This window comes from Poecilia reticulata, chromosome 11, assembly GCF_904066995.2.
Source record: "Poecilia reticulata chromosome 11, P_reticulata-male-v2, whole genome shotgun sequence".
Lineage (NCBI taxonomy): Eukaryota > Metazoa > Chordata > Actinopteri > Cyprinodontiformes > Poeciliidae > Poecilia > Poecilia reticulata.
The window spans coordinates 29,262,906-29,281,489 of record NC_088840.1 but is presented as its reverse complement, the minus strand read 5'-3'; the positions used below and the strand labels follow the sequence as shown (position 1 = coordinate 29,281,489).

The 18,584-nt window shown below is 40.4% G+C and overlaps 2 long non-coding RNA genes across 2 annotated transcripts; one reads left to right on the top strand and one right to left on the bottom strand.

Moving 5' to 3' along the window:
* Nucleotides 1–8,151: 8,151 nt before the first annotated feature.
* On the top strand, nucleotides 8,152–9,262 carry LOC145553783 (uncharacterized). The gene is made up of 3 exons (XR_014089830.1): nucleotides 8,152–8,737; nucleotides 8,915–9,052; nucleotides 9,161–9,262. It is a non-coding gene; the product is annotated as an uncharacterized LOC145553783 (long non-coding RNA).
* A 1,150-nt stretch (nucleotides 9,263–10,412) lies between these two features.
* Nucleotides 10,413–17,808, bottom strand: LOC145553878 (uncharacterized). The gene is made up of 4 exons (XR_014089922.1): nucleotides 17,396–17,808; nucleotides 16,073–17,229; nucleotides 10,946–12,255; nucleotides 10,413–10,562 (listed from the first exon to the last, which is right to left on the bottom strand). It is a non-coding gene; the product is annotated as an uncharacterized LOC145553878 (long non-coding RNA).
* Nucleotides 17,809–18,584: the final 776 nt, after the last annotated feature.

Here is an 18,584-nt window from a genome sequence, read left to right as displayed (position 1 = left end):
GCAAGGCAGCAGCGAACTGTGCAAATCTGTGATTTCTAAACTACCACCAGCTTAAAGTCTCAGAGAAGGACAGTAGTAACGGGTGGTGTAGAACCAGGTGGTGTAGAACCAGGTGGTGTAGAACCAGGTGGTGTAGAACCAGCTGGTGTCTCCACCCTCCTGGTTCTACTCAGGTCTCCAGCTGCAGGAATCAAAGTTTCTGGTCTCAGACTTTCGTCCTCTGGGCCTGAAATGTTCTGCAGCTGCTAGAAGGTCCACTGAGGAACCGGCTTCATGTGGCTCAGAGGTCAGAGGTCATCACTACTCCCAGGTTTCAGACTTCTGTCTGGTTTCGATCCACAAAAGAACGAAGGATGTTGCCTCTATGCTGGTGGGTAAATGAGTCATAGACATATTTATGTTAAAATCATTTTTCTGCATTTAGTCTGAGAAGTTAGAATGTGTTTCAAAAACAGAATCTTGTTCCGGTTCAGATGTCACAAAAAGATGAATAATTAAGGAGCGAAAGTTGTCAGACATCCCGACCCCTCTAGGGACGAGGCTGTTCAGAAAATGGATGGATGGATGAAATTGCCAGACAAAATAATTCATCTTCATTTTTATCTCACTGCTATCATCACTGAATCAATATGGACACAGTGTCTGCTAACCCTTCAGCGCTGGGATCCCCTTTCACTCGCTTTGTTCCCAAACTTGTAATTTTGTTGCATTAAAAGATGCAGGACAGAATCAGCTGCTGATAATTGCTGCTCCTGCACTGCAGCCTGGCATCGACCGCATGTCTGCTGCTCCCCTGCTGTGAGGAGATAAGGAGGTCGTCTCTCCTGCTGCTATCATTTCTTCTGACCGATCCGGTTCCTGCAGACTTATGATGAATAGCCGGAGCGTCCAGAGCTTATCTGGAAACTTGACCCTCCTTGATTCGATATCGATTCTTTGTAAGGCGCCGCCCACACAAATCAAACCCAAACTTCTTGTCCATGATCTCTTCCAGATGCTACGCTGACTCCTGCAGCAACGCTTGATTCTCAAGACCGATTGTTGGAAGAAATGAATCTGATTGGTTGAGTGACGGTGATCAGCAGAACTTCGACATGAATTATGCTCCACATATTTGATCATGTTGTCATGAAGCAGTTTAGTGGAGTTGAGGTCAGACCCACGATGACGTGGAGAAATGTGTTTAATGAAAGAGGAACCACAGGTGACAGGAAGTGAGGTCAGCTCACGATGCAGGACCAAGAAGGATCCAGCAGAGAACAGGTGGGACCAATCAGGGACTCGACAGGTGGGACCAATCAGGGACTCGACAGGTGGGACCAATCAGGGAGTCCACAAGACAATTAACCATCTCTCATCGTCACACATGTTCATGTAAAAATCAGCATTTAAATCTGAGGCTTCTTGTTTTTCACATTAAAACAAACAAACACAAAGTTATTCTCACGCCTGGCAGATTCTAAAATGACAATTAAGTTTATTATCATCATTATTATTTAGATTTTAAATGATTGTCACCAATAATTTTGTTTCTGAAACAGATTTCTCTCAAAAGAAAATAGAAAAGTGGGATCAGCTGAGAAAGAAAATGAATTTTTAGTAACATTTTGTTAAAAATAGTGTTTAGAGATGATTTTTCTGCTTGTAATAATGAAAAATGCTTTATTGGTTTGGGACTGCAGGTCTCCTGGCCATCACCCTAATCTGGAGCCCAGACTCTTCAGTTTTATTAATCGCATTAAAATATTTCTCTCTTAGCTGTAACTTTAATCCTTTTAGTGTATTTTACATTTTAAAAGATGCATTTTAGTTAATTTGATTGTTTTTCTGTGGAAACATTTTAACGTTTCAGAACAAAATCTGAACATAACCTGATAAAAGTACAAATCATGTTGGACTTTTATTTTTATTTGATGTTTTTCTATGTGCTGATTTCATCAAATGAAACCAGGAAACTGTTTTAATTTAGACAATTGGAGACTTTAAATTAAATGTAGTAAAAATCTGAGGGTTTGACATCATTTAAAAGAAATCCAGAAGAATGTTGAATGAACAGAGAATAAAACTGTTAAACAACAAATCAAAGTTATTTAAATACAAAATAAATCTTTAGTATCTCAGGTTCTCATATTATCCCACAAAAGGATTTTTCTAGAAAACGACCATGAATCACAGGTGGATACGTCCAGGCGGCCCTGACACAATCGATGCAACGTTTGGATTTTAATTAATTCGTGACGACAGTCAGGAACTGAGGCCATGAAATGCCAGCCGGCTCTGTTTGAAACGCCCTGCGGGACGCCGCACGCCACCCGGACGGCGGCTACAACTCAAGACATGTTGATGTGTTCGGTTCATGGCAGAGACACGACGCATGTGGACCAGAAGCAGCTGAACTTCATGAGGAAACACTTTCACTGTATTCATGGTTTTTAACTGACTGACGGTTAAAAACCTGACGTTCCTCCTGGTATCCGTACAGTTTGAATCGGTGAAGTCCGTTTGTCCTCCAGACTGAATGAAAGCGCAGAGTGGCGTGAACATCCCAGGCGTCATGGTGGGTTTGCAGCAGCGCAGTTCCATCAGAGACCCCAAACCCGTCCTGCAGTTGTTTCCCTGCTGCTGCACACCTGGTTTAACCCCTAACCCTACTTCTGCAGCAACTGGAGGCATGCAGAGGAGATGACGCAATCATCTGCATCAGCTGTGCTGCAGCAGCAAAACATCAAAAACATGCAGGATGGCAAGGAGCAGCTTAGCCAAGAACCAGAACCGCCGGATGGGACCGACCCAAAACAGACCAACTGGCTGTGAATAACAACATTATTCCCATCAGAATTCAATGCTGAGGATATTCCAACAAGGTCAAAGGTTACCTGGAGTAAACTAAACTCTACCTGGAGACGCTCACAGCTCTTTCTGATTGGCTCTTTTAGTTTTAAACCCCAAATGGCCAGTTAAGGTTAGACAGATCAATTATGATCCGTCTGGTAGGTCATCACAGATCCGACTGACCTTTGCAGGAGGCCCCCCCCCCCTCCCTGGAGGGGGGAGGCAACTCCAGCAGCCATTGGACCAGAGCCAAGGTTCACCCTGGACAGGTTGCCACTCTACCACTAAAGGCAGTTTAGAGCAAGGAGTCAATTAAGCAGAGAACCCAGGTGTGCAGAAAGACTCCAGGTGGGATTTGAACCCAAGACCTTCCAGCTGCAGGGCAGCTGTGCTACTAGCCGCCCAGTACAGAGAAACTATTCAGTTCATTAGAAATAACAGAAAATGTGCAGTTTTCTCTGTCTGGTTCTGCTCCAGGCCTGATGATCCACGGCTGGTTTATCAGAACCGGTCCCTGATCCAATAACCCAAACCTTCAGTCAGCACTTGCTGGACCTGAATGGGTGCAGCTTCTTCATCCCCAAACACAAAGCCGAGCAGAGAAGGAAATCAGAAGCGAACAAAGCAGGAGTTAACAGAGAGCGGAGTGACGGACAGCAGAGCGACAGAACCTGTTAGGTTATGTAGACCCAAAGCTGAGCGGCCCGGAAATTTCTGATGGTTTTAATTCCCAACCCTGGACTCGGCCGTCTGCTCCTCTCTGCTTTTATCTATCGCCGTGTTTCTCTATTGATTTTTTTCTTTATCTTCCAGGCTGGATACGAGGACAGAGGAGTGAATGGAGAACTCAGCAGATTGCTGCTTTTCTCCCACTTATTGCCTTCACAGATTCACATGACGGCGATGATACAAGTGGATCGAGATCACTGGCTCAGGTTGAAATAGGAAGAGGAAAATTCACAAAGGTGTGAGAAATGATAACACATAATCAATAGATGAAGTTCTGGACCTACAGAAGCTGCTGAGGGAAACAGGAAGCAGATTCCTGTTTTCTGACTCATAAAAGATCCTCAGTTACATGATTGAGTTTCTGCTGAAACGTAGAACGACGCCACAACCAACTAATTACAGAAAAGCTGCAGAAAAACAAAGGAACATTTTCTCAGTCTTGCATGACAATAACAACAATGACTGAAATAAAAGTGAATCCCGACCATCCAGAACCAAACAGCATTTCCTTAAACACATCCATCACTATTTCAGCTGATCTGTTAAACTGACTGCAGAACATTTCTGCTCTAACGAACGATTCTCCACATTCACAGACTTTCTATGGACCGTAACTAATTATTTGTGCATTTTCTTTGAAGAGTGTATATATAATATTTGAAAGAAAATGTATCTTGGGAAACTAAAATGCCTAGCAGCAATGCTACTTGACATGTTGTCTATTGCTGCCACCGGTCAGAAACCCACATCAGGGACGTCCACCACGGCGTGTCGCCCGGCTCTCCTGGTGGGACGTCCGCTGCAGTGATGGATAATATTTCATGGCAATGTTTCTGTTTTTAAAAGGTGACCCAGAGAGCAGCCGTTCAGACATACAGCATCCAAAGTCAGATCATATCTTCACATGTTTAATTAAGCAAAGTGTAAAATGTATCTGGTGAACTGATCATAACACCTGATTTAATATTCAAAATGTGTCCTCAGACAGCCAAAAGTGTAAGTTATGTGAAAATTCTGGTTTTGTAAAGAATATTACTAAATATTTATATAAATAAGGAGATGGATTTGGAGGCTGGTTCTAGAACAAGTTTACCACCAGGGGCAGTCGGTGCTTTTTCATGGGGACACTTAAAAAATGAAACAAAACACAGAGCAATATTTCATCATTTGATATATGAAGTGAGCCAAAGAGCCACTTGTGTCTCCAGAGATCCAGGTTCAGATCCTGGCAGGTAGAAAGTGATTCTATGCAGCAGCTGAAAGTGCAGCACTATCATCTTTAATTCAACGTTAAAGTAAAATCGTGAAGGTTAAAAAATCCACCACAGAGCATTAAGACGTTTATTCAGCATCATTTCTTGGCCCCCGTTGGCCCCCATCTAGATCCGCCCCTGGGCTGCAGGTCTGGTGCATTAATAATACATTAAATGACCACTGAGTTCATTAAAGATGGCAACATTTCTTAATAAACCAAACAGAAACTCTAACCAACCTTTTAAAAGTAGGAAATATTCACTGTTAATCTCTCAGTATGATTTGTCACCATCTGTATTCCCAGGTGAAAAAAAGTATAGTTTAGTTCACTTCAAACATGCTTACATTTGTGAAAGTACACTTTAAGTATACTAAATATTAAGTGTACTACCTATAAGTATATCTGAAGTATACTAAAAATACACTTGTACCAATTTCAAAATTAAAACTTTAAACACACTTAAACATAATTGTGCCAAAATACACTTTTAATATATAAAATAAAAGTATACTTTAAGTGAACAAAATATGAATGAATATGTATGAATTTTTAAGTGGCTTAATAATCTTTTACTATTTATTAAAATTGCATACAATAACAAAATGATAATCATTATGTGATTTTTTAAGAAAGTATCCAATCAATTTTCAGATGTGTGACGTAAAACCTTATCATCAACGGCATTAGCTCCAGTTCATACTCCAGACCAGATGGTGGCGGTGTTGCACACTTTCATTTATTTAAAAAACGCCACAAAGAGAAGAAAAAACTTGAACGCAGGGAACATAACAGCATAGACTAGACATACTACACGGATAGACCCTCATGGCCGCTCTCGACTATTGTCGCTGACGAGATTTAGGGCGGCCATCTTGGAGCGGGCGGCCATCTTGGAGCGGTCCACCACTCCACTCAGCGTTATGTGTTTAGCAGCACAATGACGTATCAGCGCATTTAATCGATCATAACACGCTTTTTGTTACTGGAAACCATATTCAATCATCTATCAAAGCTACATTTATTAACAATTGTATTATTTAATATGTTTTTAATACATAGTTCAGCATATTTAAATATGCTTAGTGGCTATAACAATAGAATAGGATGGAATATTCTGATATTGATGAATGATGAGCAGATTACAAAGCACACAGCCGTTCATAATTTATTTAATAAATTATTTAGTGATATCAATACATATTTATATAACTATACAAACATGAATAAATAATTATTAATACTGAATAATATATATTGGATACATGTTTATATGTATGTATGTATGTATGTATGTATGTATGTATGTATGTATGTATGTATGTATGTATGTATGTATGTATGTATGTATGTATGTATGTATGTATGTACATCTATATATATATATATATATATATGTTTTCCATCCAACGAGTTCTATCTTCAGAGATTCAGCAGCAGATTGAGTCCAAACTCCGATGTGATTCATCCTGCAGTGAATCCGTCTCTCTTTATAGATTCTCCCTCTTCTTCCTCACATCGTGTCTTTAGGAAACCTTCAAAACAAAACCGGAAGATTTGGGATGTATCTTACTAGTGAAAGAATTACATATAAATAATAGTCTTTACCACCTGTGTAAACTTTGCTGGTGAATGTTATAACACATAAGTTTTATAATATGTTACATTGTTTCATTTCTAATATAGGCTCTTGTGTCAGATAATCTAAGTCAATGTTAGAGAATAATTAATTATTTTAGATTTACAGAATCTCAGTTATCCTTCATAGCGGCTGAACCCGTATTACACCAAACACTGTAGCTAATATTAGCTGGTATCTCGCTGGTGGACATAAATACAGTAAAGTAATATTATAATCACAATATATACACAATAATATGTCCATCTTACTTGTGAAATGTTGTCTGTGGAGCCTCACATTAATGGACCTTACCACACGGTCTGCGTTTCATTGGCTAATGCCCATTTTACGTCTCAGCGCAGCTATCACATAGGTTACCGGCTCACAAACTCATGCTAATGTACATTGTGGACTACCAAACCTGCAGAAAGTTTTTGCGTCAGGACTCAAAAAGAATGGCTCTCCACCGTCAGTGGGGTATCTGTACAGGTGATGTCAGGTATCCTGATCGTGTTTGTGGAACTAAAATTCACAGATTTCCAAAATCTGAAACGGAAAGCCTTGCTTGGATCAAAGCTTGAGCACGACTGCATTTGCTGCTCAACCTTCATAGGATCAATAAGAACAAAGTGTCTGCTGGTGTAAGAATTATTGCTTTGCTTTCTTTGTGTTTAGTGAATTAAAAAAATAAAGTCAATAATAAACACATCCATTATGAAAACCTTTTAGCTAAGTACAGCATAATGGCAGTACCAATACAACTTCTACATCCTGAAGCCTGTCAGTTACAGCCTTACGTTAGCTGAACAGATCAATATGCAATGTGTACCGTATCTGACATACATTAAAGATTTTATTTCACCTGAAAAGGCTTTTTACTAAACTGTAATCGTGTTAGCCATGCTAGCTTTTTACTAAACTGTAATCGTGTTAGCCACGCTAACTTTTACTAAACTGTAATCGTGTTAGCCACGCTAGCTTTTACTAAACTGTAATCGTGTTAGCCACGCTAGCTTTTACTAAACTGTAATCTGTTAGCCACGCTAGCACCGAGCACCGTGTATAAGTCCTAAGCACATTCGAACCCTCTAAACCATGAATGTCCGACTCACCCAGCCTTGAAAGAACAACAGCCATCAGTGATCTTGTCCACAGCTATATTTATGCTGAGGGTGTGAGGATCTGCTGTTTTCCTCATCGGCTGGTAGCATTTAGCTGCGACTCGCACAATGTTAGAGGCATCGCGTGGCTCAAACACCTTGATGTCGTCCAAAAAAGATGATATGAACTTGTTGGTTCCTCTGTCCATTGTCGTGGCTGATATTTTTGAAATCCGGCAGAAATCCAACACTAATCGATTCAGAAATACTCTGTAGAGAGTCAGTTAAAACGAAATATGCCATGTTTAGACATAGAAACTAAGTCCCGCGAGGCTTTGTTTGTGAGACATGAAGTCACGTGGGACTGTCGAGGGGCGTTTCTGGGTGGAGCTTGGTAAGGTCCATAGTCCATCGATCAGAACAACAATATCCCTCTGTGCTGAGGCATCTTCTGCTGTTTTGATTGAGCAAAGTAGGAGGGACGACCGCTCCAAGATGGCCGCCGTATTTCCTGCGCCGGAGCAGCCAATGCGGGGTCTACTCTTATATTATGTCTATGAATAATAGACGCTGTTCAAATTCGCCATTTTTATTAGCCTTAAAAGTAGAGAGGGCTTTGACAATAGTTACTAATTTTGGTCAATTCAAGCTGGTGACGTCCTAGTCCAAGTTAGACGACAACACAACGGGACGACAACTGATGGAAATGAAATGTGTTTCACAAAAGGAGCCTGGAGGGACGAAGGCTGCTAAGTGTTGTTAGCTGGTGGTAAGTTTGCTTATTAATTATCTTCATTTAATTATAATCAGTGCAGTAAAGATATATAACTTATGTTGGTTTCTTAAATAATTTATCAATTTTATTGTGACTTTTATGATTATCACTATAAGAATCATTCAGCTTCATGTTATAACTGCATGGAGGTTGTTTGTTGTGACTTATACTTTAATGCATAAACTAACCTGGTTTTAATTAAGCTCCATAAGACAGAGAGACTTTGATATTGTGAGGTTGTTGTTATAACTCGTTCATCAATGATTTTATCTTCAACATATGTTTGCAGTCTAAGCAAATGAAGATGAAAGAGGAAACCAGAGAAATCAGGTGTTAGAAACATAAAGACTTTCTGTCTCAGAAGAAGCTCTGACTCCACCAGATCACCAACCAGCTCTGAGGATGAACCTCCACATCGTCTTCATGATGTAAGTTTGTTTTTTCAATGAGGAGCTAGCTACATTTTCAACAACAAAAACTGCTGTGTTACCAACACCAAGTGCTTAATAAACATGATTTGATTTAAACGTAACTGGACAGAATTTTTCTCTTCTCGTTGATCTAACATTTATTTTTCATGTTTTTTATTTGTTGTTGGCTTTCAGGGCCCTGTGATGGACTGGTGACCTGTCCATGGTGAACCCTGCCTCTCACCTGATGGCTGCTGGAGATGGGCACCACCAGCCCCCCTCACCACCCTGCAAGGATCAGTGTGTTCAGATCATGGATGGAAAGATTTTAGGGTAGTTTGTCTCCTTAAGTCCACATTTAAAACAGCTTCATAGTTAATGCCAACATCAACTGATTCTATGACATTGATGACTATTTTTTTCTACTTCTAACATAAAGAGGCAAAGAAGAAACCCAGAAATGTTTTTCCACCCCAGGCATCTGGTCCCAATCATCATCAGTTCTGATGATGTCACATACATGGCGAGTACAAAACATCTTAAAATTGTAAGTATTATTGTTTTATTTGCCATTTTTCTGTCTTCTTTAAAATAAAAATGCTTTCTCTGTTTAATTGCTCTATTGTTATTTTTCGTAGGTTCCTGTAAGGTGCAGTGAACCGGAATGTTCTGTCGTTGATCCTCACTCATGTTAGGATCAAGCCAACAGTGTCATGAAGTGTCATTCAGTAAATAATGACAATTTTAATGAGAATTTGCTTTAAAAGTTGGATGAAAGGTTTTGTTAATGACAGTGTCATGTCAGTCTTCTGCACACCCCATCAAATAGTGTTACCAAAATGGTAATATATAGAAAGCACAATGTAATTATAATTTTTGTTCTTTATAGTAATAACTTTCATGTGTTATTTTCACACTTAAATTTTCATGTTCATGTGTTCACTTTTGATGTGTAAACTGATCATTTATGTAAAGTTCATAAAGCTGTGAGAAAAATTGGACAATTTAAAAATGTCGGTAATAAAACAAAATATTTGAATTACCTTGAACATCTTGTGTAATTAATCTTTTCATGTAAATGTAGCATAAAACAATGTAGATACTGTAGTGTAGTTATGCATGTCATGTACAACGTATGAATAAAGACTTATGAGTAATTAAAACTGTACTTTATTAGCAATAGCAGTAAATCAAAACAAAAAATTAAGTGTAATTTAATTGCATTACTAATATAATAGTAGTGTATTTAAAATATATTTAAAGTATATTAAAAATATTTTTTTAATCTAATTCTGACAGAACTAGTAGACTCAAAATATGGAATATTTCTCTTGAGTACTACATACAAATTATGCTTAAAGTATACCGAGTTGTTAAAAAACAGTTTGTTGAAGTATACCAAGTATACTAAAAGTTGTAATTTAATACTATTTAAATACTACTGAAGTATACTAAGCACAAAAAAGTTGTTCCAAAATAATACAGTTTAAGTAAAAGTAAAGTATGTTAAAATGTAGTAAACTAAAGCATAGTGTTTTTTACTTGGGCAGTTCTGGTCTCATTTATTTTATTAATCTTCCACTCTGGATTTTCTGCAGGGAAAAGACAAATATACGTTTTATGGAAGTAAATAAATGGGAACTAGTAATTGATCAAAAATATAAAAACTGAACAAAAAAATGGAGAAATAAAATTAAGATGGCAAAAAAATTTTAATAGATGAAAATACAAAATTATTGAGCATAAACAAATAAAAACAATAAAGTTGCAGCACCAGAAGCTGCAGCTGCATTTGGTTCCTGGTTGCAGGACATTTGCTGCGTTTTTCTCTCCTGCATGTTTCCTGTTGAATAAAAGACACTAAAAAATCAGAGAAAAAAATGATTAAAAAAATTATTGTTTACTACAATAACATATTTTGGACAAAAGAAATGATCTTTAAGTTGCTCCCAGTCATTCATCAAAATAAACTTCAGAGATTTTAAACAGTCATTTCTAATCACCAAAACAATTTGACATTAAGTGACTTCAAACTTTTTCAGAATAAATAAAGAAGTTGTTTGAGTCAGTTCAGCTCCAAAAACATAAAAATTGATTTCTAAATTATACATTTAGAAATTAATAAGTATGTTTCACATCTTCCTCCTCAGTTATTTCCCAATTTTTATGTTTAAAAATCTCTATTTTTCAGAGGACAGTGTTTTTTTGCATTATCTTTGAACTTACATTTTATTCTCTTTTCAGTTCTGCTGTGCAGCCAAACGAGAACAAATGAAAGAGACGATCATTGATTCCATCACATCGTGGAATCGACTGCAGCCACTTCAAGACCAGAGCAGCTAATCCATGAGCGGCTGGCGGATTCGGGCCAGCGCCTGCAATCAGAGCCGGATGGAGATCAGGAGGCAGAAATCAGCTTCTATCAAACTCAAGCAGGTTATGAAGTGTCTCAGTATTGATCAGCGACAACAACGACAAGTCCATTGACCTCATGAGACATAACTATCGACAAGAGAATTAGAGCCATAATTGTTCCTCTGTCATCCAGCGAGACTGAAAGATCAGGAACCGACTGATTCTGGAGCTGCAGGCCATCAGCATGAAGTCTGAATGTGATTATTATTACTGAAAAGGACCAGAGAGACGTAGACAGTGGAAGAAATGTCTGGTGTCTAAGTTAGGATTCTTTATTAGACAGAAAATAAGATCTACAAAAACGACCCAACCAAAGAAAAACTGCAGAAACTGCTGCCTGCATTTTTCCACCTCCTGCTTCGCTGCAGCACCTGCTTCGCTGCAGCTCCTGCTTCGCTGCAGCTCCTGCTTCGCTGCAGCTCCTGCTTCGCTGCAGCGCCTGCTTCGCTGCAGCTCCTGCTTCGCTGCAGCTCCTGCTTCGCTGCAGCTCCTGCTTCGCTGCAGCACCATCCTCCCTGACTGCTGCTCATCCCAGTTCTCATTCTTACACATCATTGCATTTGGTTTTCACTGCAATCAAAACCCAACAGGTGCTGAGCAAAATTATTTTAAAAGATTATACAAATTCTTCCATAAATACCAAATAAATCAGTGAGATGATTAAGACAAAACAATGATTTGGATTTTATAATGCAATAAAGTTTGAAATTTTAGCAAATTGCTAAATGTGAGTGAAGTCAGATTTACCTCCATGGAATCAGGGACATAAATTAGCGAACAGAAAAACCTTTCATCATTTTCTCTGTTCTGTTTCTGGATGAAAGATTAATAATATTCATGTAAATATAATTAATTGAACTCCTCCGTATATTAAACAGGAATCAGAAATGATTGCTCCAGTTTCTGATGCTCCACGTCTCTGAAAAGACAAACGGCTCCTTCCCTTTTTCTGATTTGTGGTCAGAAAGAACTTCCTCCTCCTGGGTGAAATCCGGCCTGGGAAAGCTGTGCTTATTATGGGATGCCGGCTGCAGGAGTGTCTCCGCAGCCCGTGTTGGACCCTCAGCAATCTGTGAAAGCGTCTCGGAGCGGCGGGACAAAGCTGCAGCGGGGCCGTACATCTGTGAGTGCAGAAACAAAGCTTTGTTTGTGAACCTCCATCACTTGTGCTCATGAAAGCAGACACTTACTTGAAAAACTTTCCTTTTCTTTCGGGGGCGGGGGAAGCGGAGGGGGGGGGACACTCTAAACCTACATCCTGGTATAAATTTGCAGAACGTAATACAGGCCCGATTGTGTGCAGAGCCGACGCAGGATGCATACAAATAGAATCCCCTCTGAAATGTCCTCTTCCCTGCATGGCTCAGTGGCTGATGTACAATAAATCAACAAAAGGGGCTTTAAGAACGAACGCTGCAGCTCGGGGACTCTGTTATTTTATCTTTTTACAGTATTTAATTGGACGGTTTCCCTGAAACTCGACACGCCGCTTTCAAACCAACATGGCCAAAGAGGAGATTGATAAGAGTTTGCCCCCTCCTCTTAGCCTCTTTCCTCTCTCAAAGTTTTTTTTTCCTTTGAGGAGAGAAGTTTCAGCTGAAGGGAAACTAAAGTTACGAGTTTGAGCTGAAACTGGAGGCTGAGGGACGAACAAGGCCGGGCTGGGAAAAAGGGAAGTTGGCAACGGCGGCAGGTCAACGGCGCGCCTTGGAGCCGCAGCCGCTGCACCAGGTGTCCACTTAATTCAAATGCCCCCCAACCCCTTCAGTCCCTCCACCCCCCGCCCCCCGAGCCCCTCAGCCCCCCAAATCATTTGCAACTGAATACAGATATAATCCTGGAAATATAAGTCTCCATTAAGGCTAACCCATTTAGCTAACAAGGCTGCCATTGTGTCGCATGGAGTATAAATCCCAGCGAGACGGGAGACTGGAGAATGTCAACGAGTCACATGGCAACACACAGCAACACACATGGCAACACACAGGCAACACACATGGCAACACACAGCAACACACATGGCAACACACAGCAACACACAGCAACACACATGGCAACACACAGCAACACACACGGCAACACACAGCAACACACACAGCAACACACAGCAACACACACAGCAACACACAGCAACACACATGGCAACACACAGCAACACACACGGCAACACACAGCAACACACACGGCAACACACAGCAACACACAGCAACACACACAGCAACACACAGCAACACACACAGCAACACACACAGCAACACACACAGCAACACACACTCATTAAATGAATTGCCACTTTGTTTTCAAGAACAAGAAGCTGATCGACCAGAAAATACAGCAGCAGCAGAAACAGCAGCAGAAACAGCAGCAGAAACAGCAGCAGTGCCGTGTTGTGGTACTCGAAGTCGGTCTGGGTCTCGATACCATTTTTTGATGGTCTCGGTCTCGTTTGGTCTCGTTTGGTCTCGTTTGGTCTCGGGCGCTGAGGACTCGGCATTTTATTTCAAGACCAGTCGAGACCCCAACTGTGAAAATATCACTAAACGTTCAGCAAACTGTCCAGTTTATTTGTTAACATCTTTGTTTTCAGTGGATGCAAAACGATTAAAATCCAACCAATCACGTGTTTCTGTTTCTCCCCCCACCTTTCACTCACGCGGCTCCAGACATGCGCAGTGGTTTCATCTCAGCGGCAGAAGATGTTTGTCTAATAGTCAGTAATATAATAGCTGCATAAATCATCAGAAATCTGATGGCCACAGCTAACTCAGCGCTTCACTTTCACACACGGTGGGACAAATTCTAACTTTTATCGTCACTTAGAAAAGCAGCTCAAAGAAGCTGAGCTACGTTAACATGATGCTAGCAGAGCTAGCTGAACAGAGACACATAAGCATTGTGATGAAAAAAGTCACTCACTGCCTGAATTATTGTGCGGAGATGTTGACTGACTTGTCGCATATATGGGACAACGCTGTGACCAAAAGTCTGCAGTATAGTGATGTGACGTTCAGAAACAGTTGATTCTTCTCCACGGCTCTTTACTTATTAGGACTGAGAGCCTATCAGATTACCATACGCTGTCAGGATAGCACACATGCAGTGAGAACCATGAGGACCATGCCTGCACATTAAGAAGTCCGACCGCCAGAGGAGTTGTCAGTTCAGCATACGCAACAAGTTATGACAAAAATAAGTCATTAAATTGTTTATATGATATAATATGATAACTATATAGATATACATGCGTTGTCGTGGTTTCAAAGTGTATTTAAAGCAGGTCGAGCTGCAGCTGCAGTCAACTACAACACACACTGTGTAAAACTCAATAACCCACTAAGTCAGGATGCCATATAACTGTTAATAACAAAGTGTATGATGATCTACGTCACGATTCTATGTTGCTGATTAAATCAAATCATATGGTAATGACAGCATGTCTGAGCTAAGGTATGACGATCTGACCTGACCCGTTCTTTGTTCTTGTAATGCTCTGTGTGCACTGCATCATTATTTTATTTAATTATGTACGTTGATATTTAAATGAATAAATAACTAAAACACAAGAACAAAAGAGCACACAGAGCATGCTCATTGCTCTTTGATTGTTTTTGTTCAAAGTGTCAGCTGTAATGTCTGCCATGCTGTCAGACTGCCTGGCTTCATGTAGCAGGAGAGAGAGAACAGTCACCATGAGCGACTTCTGGTTGGTGACTTCTGGTTGGTGACTTCTTGGTCAGAGGTCATAGTTGAGCGTTATTTACCATCAGGGCCTCAATTGCTATGTTTAATGGTGCAGACAGTGGTGGTTTCTGACATGAGCAATATGGGCAAACGCCCAGAGCGTCATCTTTTTAGGGATGGCATGAGACCATCACACATTGTAGCACAGAGATGGAATATTTAATATTGGTAAAATGTATTAACTATTTAATTTCTAGGTGTTTTTATCGGAATATGGATCTTTCAGTCATTTTGAGAAGCAATTTTGGTCATATTTTACATTTTATTGTGTCATGTAGCGCGGGGCGCTGGTCTAGGTCTCGACTCGGTCTCGGACCCTAAAAGTCTTGGTCTTGTCTTGGTCTCGGGTTTAGTGGTCTTGAACACAACGCTGCAGCAGCAGAAGCAGCAACAAACTAAAGGCTTTAAAACCTAATCAAAAATCTAATTCTTCTCCATCATATAAAATCCGAAATAGAAGCTTTGATTTTAGTTTGACCCAAACATTTTTACTTAAGATTTAATAAATACAACAGCAAGAAATATAAAGTTATTTTTTCTGATCTCTATTAAAACAGTTTGTCTTCATCTGTAAAGTCTGGCAGCTTTCAGATCCAAGGACGAGAGACGTTCTCCGTTCTCTTCTGATTCTCTTTTTTTGTAGTTTTTCTATGTTTCCAACTTTAAATGCGTAGAAGAAGAGCAGCTGTAACCCAGTGTGCCTCTCAGTGCTGCCCCCTACCAGAGTGGCATAGTACTTTCTCAGTTTATGGCCTATCTAAAACATTAAACATGTCCTGAAATATTATACTAGACAGAATGTGACACAGCGCCCCCAGAGGTCAGACACAGCATTGTTTCATCCCAGCTTTCTTTGATTTATTTGAACAGGAAATTCAGCAATTAATACTTATAGAAAAATCAAGTGAACAAATTGATTTTCTCTGATCGTCGTTCTTCCAATTTGTACCTACATGGTGAGTCCTGCCTCACCTGTTTGCTCTATTGTATATTTCACATCTACGTTCTAGTTTTTGCTTTTATTCTGTTTTCATGTTTTACTCTAGAAAACATAAAAACATTCAAACTCTTCAACAAACTACATTTCAGTTCAGCTTCCAGAGCAATTTTTTACTTTCAGCTGCATCAGGACACAGAAATATTGCAGCACAACAGTTTAATGCTTGTTTTAACTAAGTTTTGCTATAACATATTTACATTTTTCAGGTTTGTCTTCATTTCAGAATAGTTTTCATCCCAAATGAACCTGATAAGTCATCATATGTCCACGTCTGTGAGCCGATTCCTCCCTCTGTCTTTTCAGCCCCGTTTCAGAGGTTCCCATGACCCGTCACAATACAGTGATGATGTATTCACGCAGTGATGTATGAAATTCAGCCAAATAAAAACCTTTGTCCTCCCACACTGGCTAATTATTTGACAGATTGGAGGCCCGTTGTGTGTGTATACTGAAGAAGGCCCCCATCCCCCACCCAATAAAGAGGCCACTTGCGGAAAAAAGAAAAAAATTCCTCTATAGCCGCCCCTTTTCTGTTCTTTGTTAGAAGATTACATTTTTTCAGCACATTTTGAAGTGACAAAATGGGGGAGAACTGTGGGTTTTCTTTGGGGGGCGCAGGGGGGGGCGCAGGGGGCCGGGACAGCAGTCAGTGGCAGCTTAAAAAGATTTTCTCAAGCAGAAATATTTAATCTTCTCAGGGAAAATAAAGCAGAGAAAAAAAGAAAACAGCGGACAAAGAGAAGCTAATCATCCACAGGTCCCCCCCAGAACCTCCCATCACCCCCGTCAGCTATCGGTTAAAAACAAAAAGAACGAGACTGAAAGATTATGTAAGATCGATGGAATAAATCTGCATTTATAATCATCTTGGTTCCCACATTTCTGCTTCTTCTGACTCATTGAAAACAGAAAAAATTTGCTTCAGTAGAGAGAAAATATGGGATGTTTCCCAGGAAGACAAAGTTATTCTTGTGGATCTGCAACAAACGCAGAGCGACCCAAACTTCACCACATTCTGGCATTTTTCTTCTGGCTCAACTTTTTCCCAGTAGCAAAGACTCATCCTGATCCCATTAAAATGCTTCTGACCTGCAGCTTGGCTGACGGTCCAGCGTTGCAGCACAAACAGCTCCAACCTCAACAAATGGTTCCTGAACTCGGTGATGAGCTGGGCTGTGCTGACCAAAATGAAAACCGCTGGCTGCTTTCCGAAAGGTGACGGATGGGTCTGGAGCCGCCATCTTGTTTCTAAGAGGTGGAGCAGGAGGACGGTGCAGAGCTGAGATGTGGACCAAGCCTGGAAGAACTGGATCCTGGATACAAGCAGCTAAAACAATCCGCTTCTTTTGTGGCTCTGCATTCAATGGGGAAGGAGAATCTCAGGTCAGAGAAATGTCTGGTTTCTCCATGAATCTCAGAAAAACAGAAAGAGACAAACAGAAGCTTCATGGGAATTCTTATTCCAACAATAGTTTCTGATAATGTGAATATTGACATCTATTTAGTGATAGCAGTCTTACTGTCAGAGCCGAAGGAGCTGCAGGAATACAGGAAAAGGTCCAACGCGTCCCTCGTGTCCCCATCGTAAACTCAGACTCACATTCATGACTTCACGCCAGGCAGTGGCATTTTCAACAGGTGAGACTAAATGCACACGGGGAATCAAGGGAACGAGACACAGCTGGGGGACAATCAACGGGGAAGACGCAGAGACAGGACTCAGGGAACAGGATCACACAGAAACACGGATCATCATCAGGCCACTTTACTGTAAATGTTTTGCTGTAGCAGCTGTTCATTCTCTATGTGAACGTCTTTCTTTCTGTAAAATGTATTTGATGTTTTTGTACAGTTCTCACTGCATAGTTATTAAATGCCAGTAACTATCAACGCCTTGTGTCCGTTTCCTGCCTGGAGGCGTCACATCCAGACTGGTGGGTGTTTGGATGTCGGCTCTTTGCTCCTCCTCTGCAGGACGTGACAAGCAGGTGTGGCTTCATGCATTTCCTTCATCAAGGAGCAGGACGTCGAGGAGAGGATTCCCAGAGACAGATGGTTGATTACTACTCGTGGTACTAACTACTCATGGTACTAACTACACGTGGTACTAACTACTCATGGTACTAACTACTCGTGGTACTAACTACTCATGGTACTAACTACTCGTGGTACTAACTACTCATGGTACTAACTACTCATGGTACTAACTACTCATGGTACTAACTACTCATGGTACTAACTACTCGTGGTACTAACTACTCATGGTACTAACTACTCATGGTACTAACTACTCGTGGTCCTAACTACTCGTGGTACTAACATGGTACTTACTACTCGTGGTACTAACTACTCGTGGTACTAACTACTCGTGGTACTAACTACTCTGGTACTAACTACTCTGGTACTACTTCGTGGTACTAACTACTCTGGTACTAACTACTCATGGTACTAACTACTCGTGGTACTAACTACTCATGGTACTAACTACACGTGGTACTAACTACTTGTGGTACTAACTACTCGTGGTACTAACTACTCATGGTACTAACTACTCATGGTACTAACTACTCGTGGTACTAACTACTCATGGTACTAACTACTCGTGGTACTAACTACTCATGGTACTAACTACTCGTGGTACTAACTACTCATGGTACTAACTACTCGTGGTACTAACTACTCATGGTACTAACTACTCATGGTACTAAC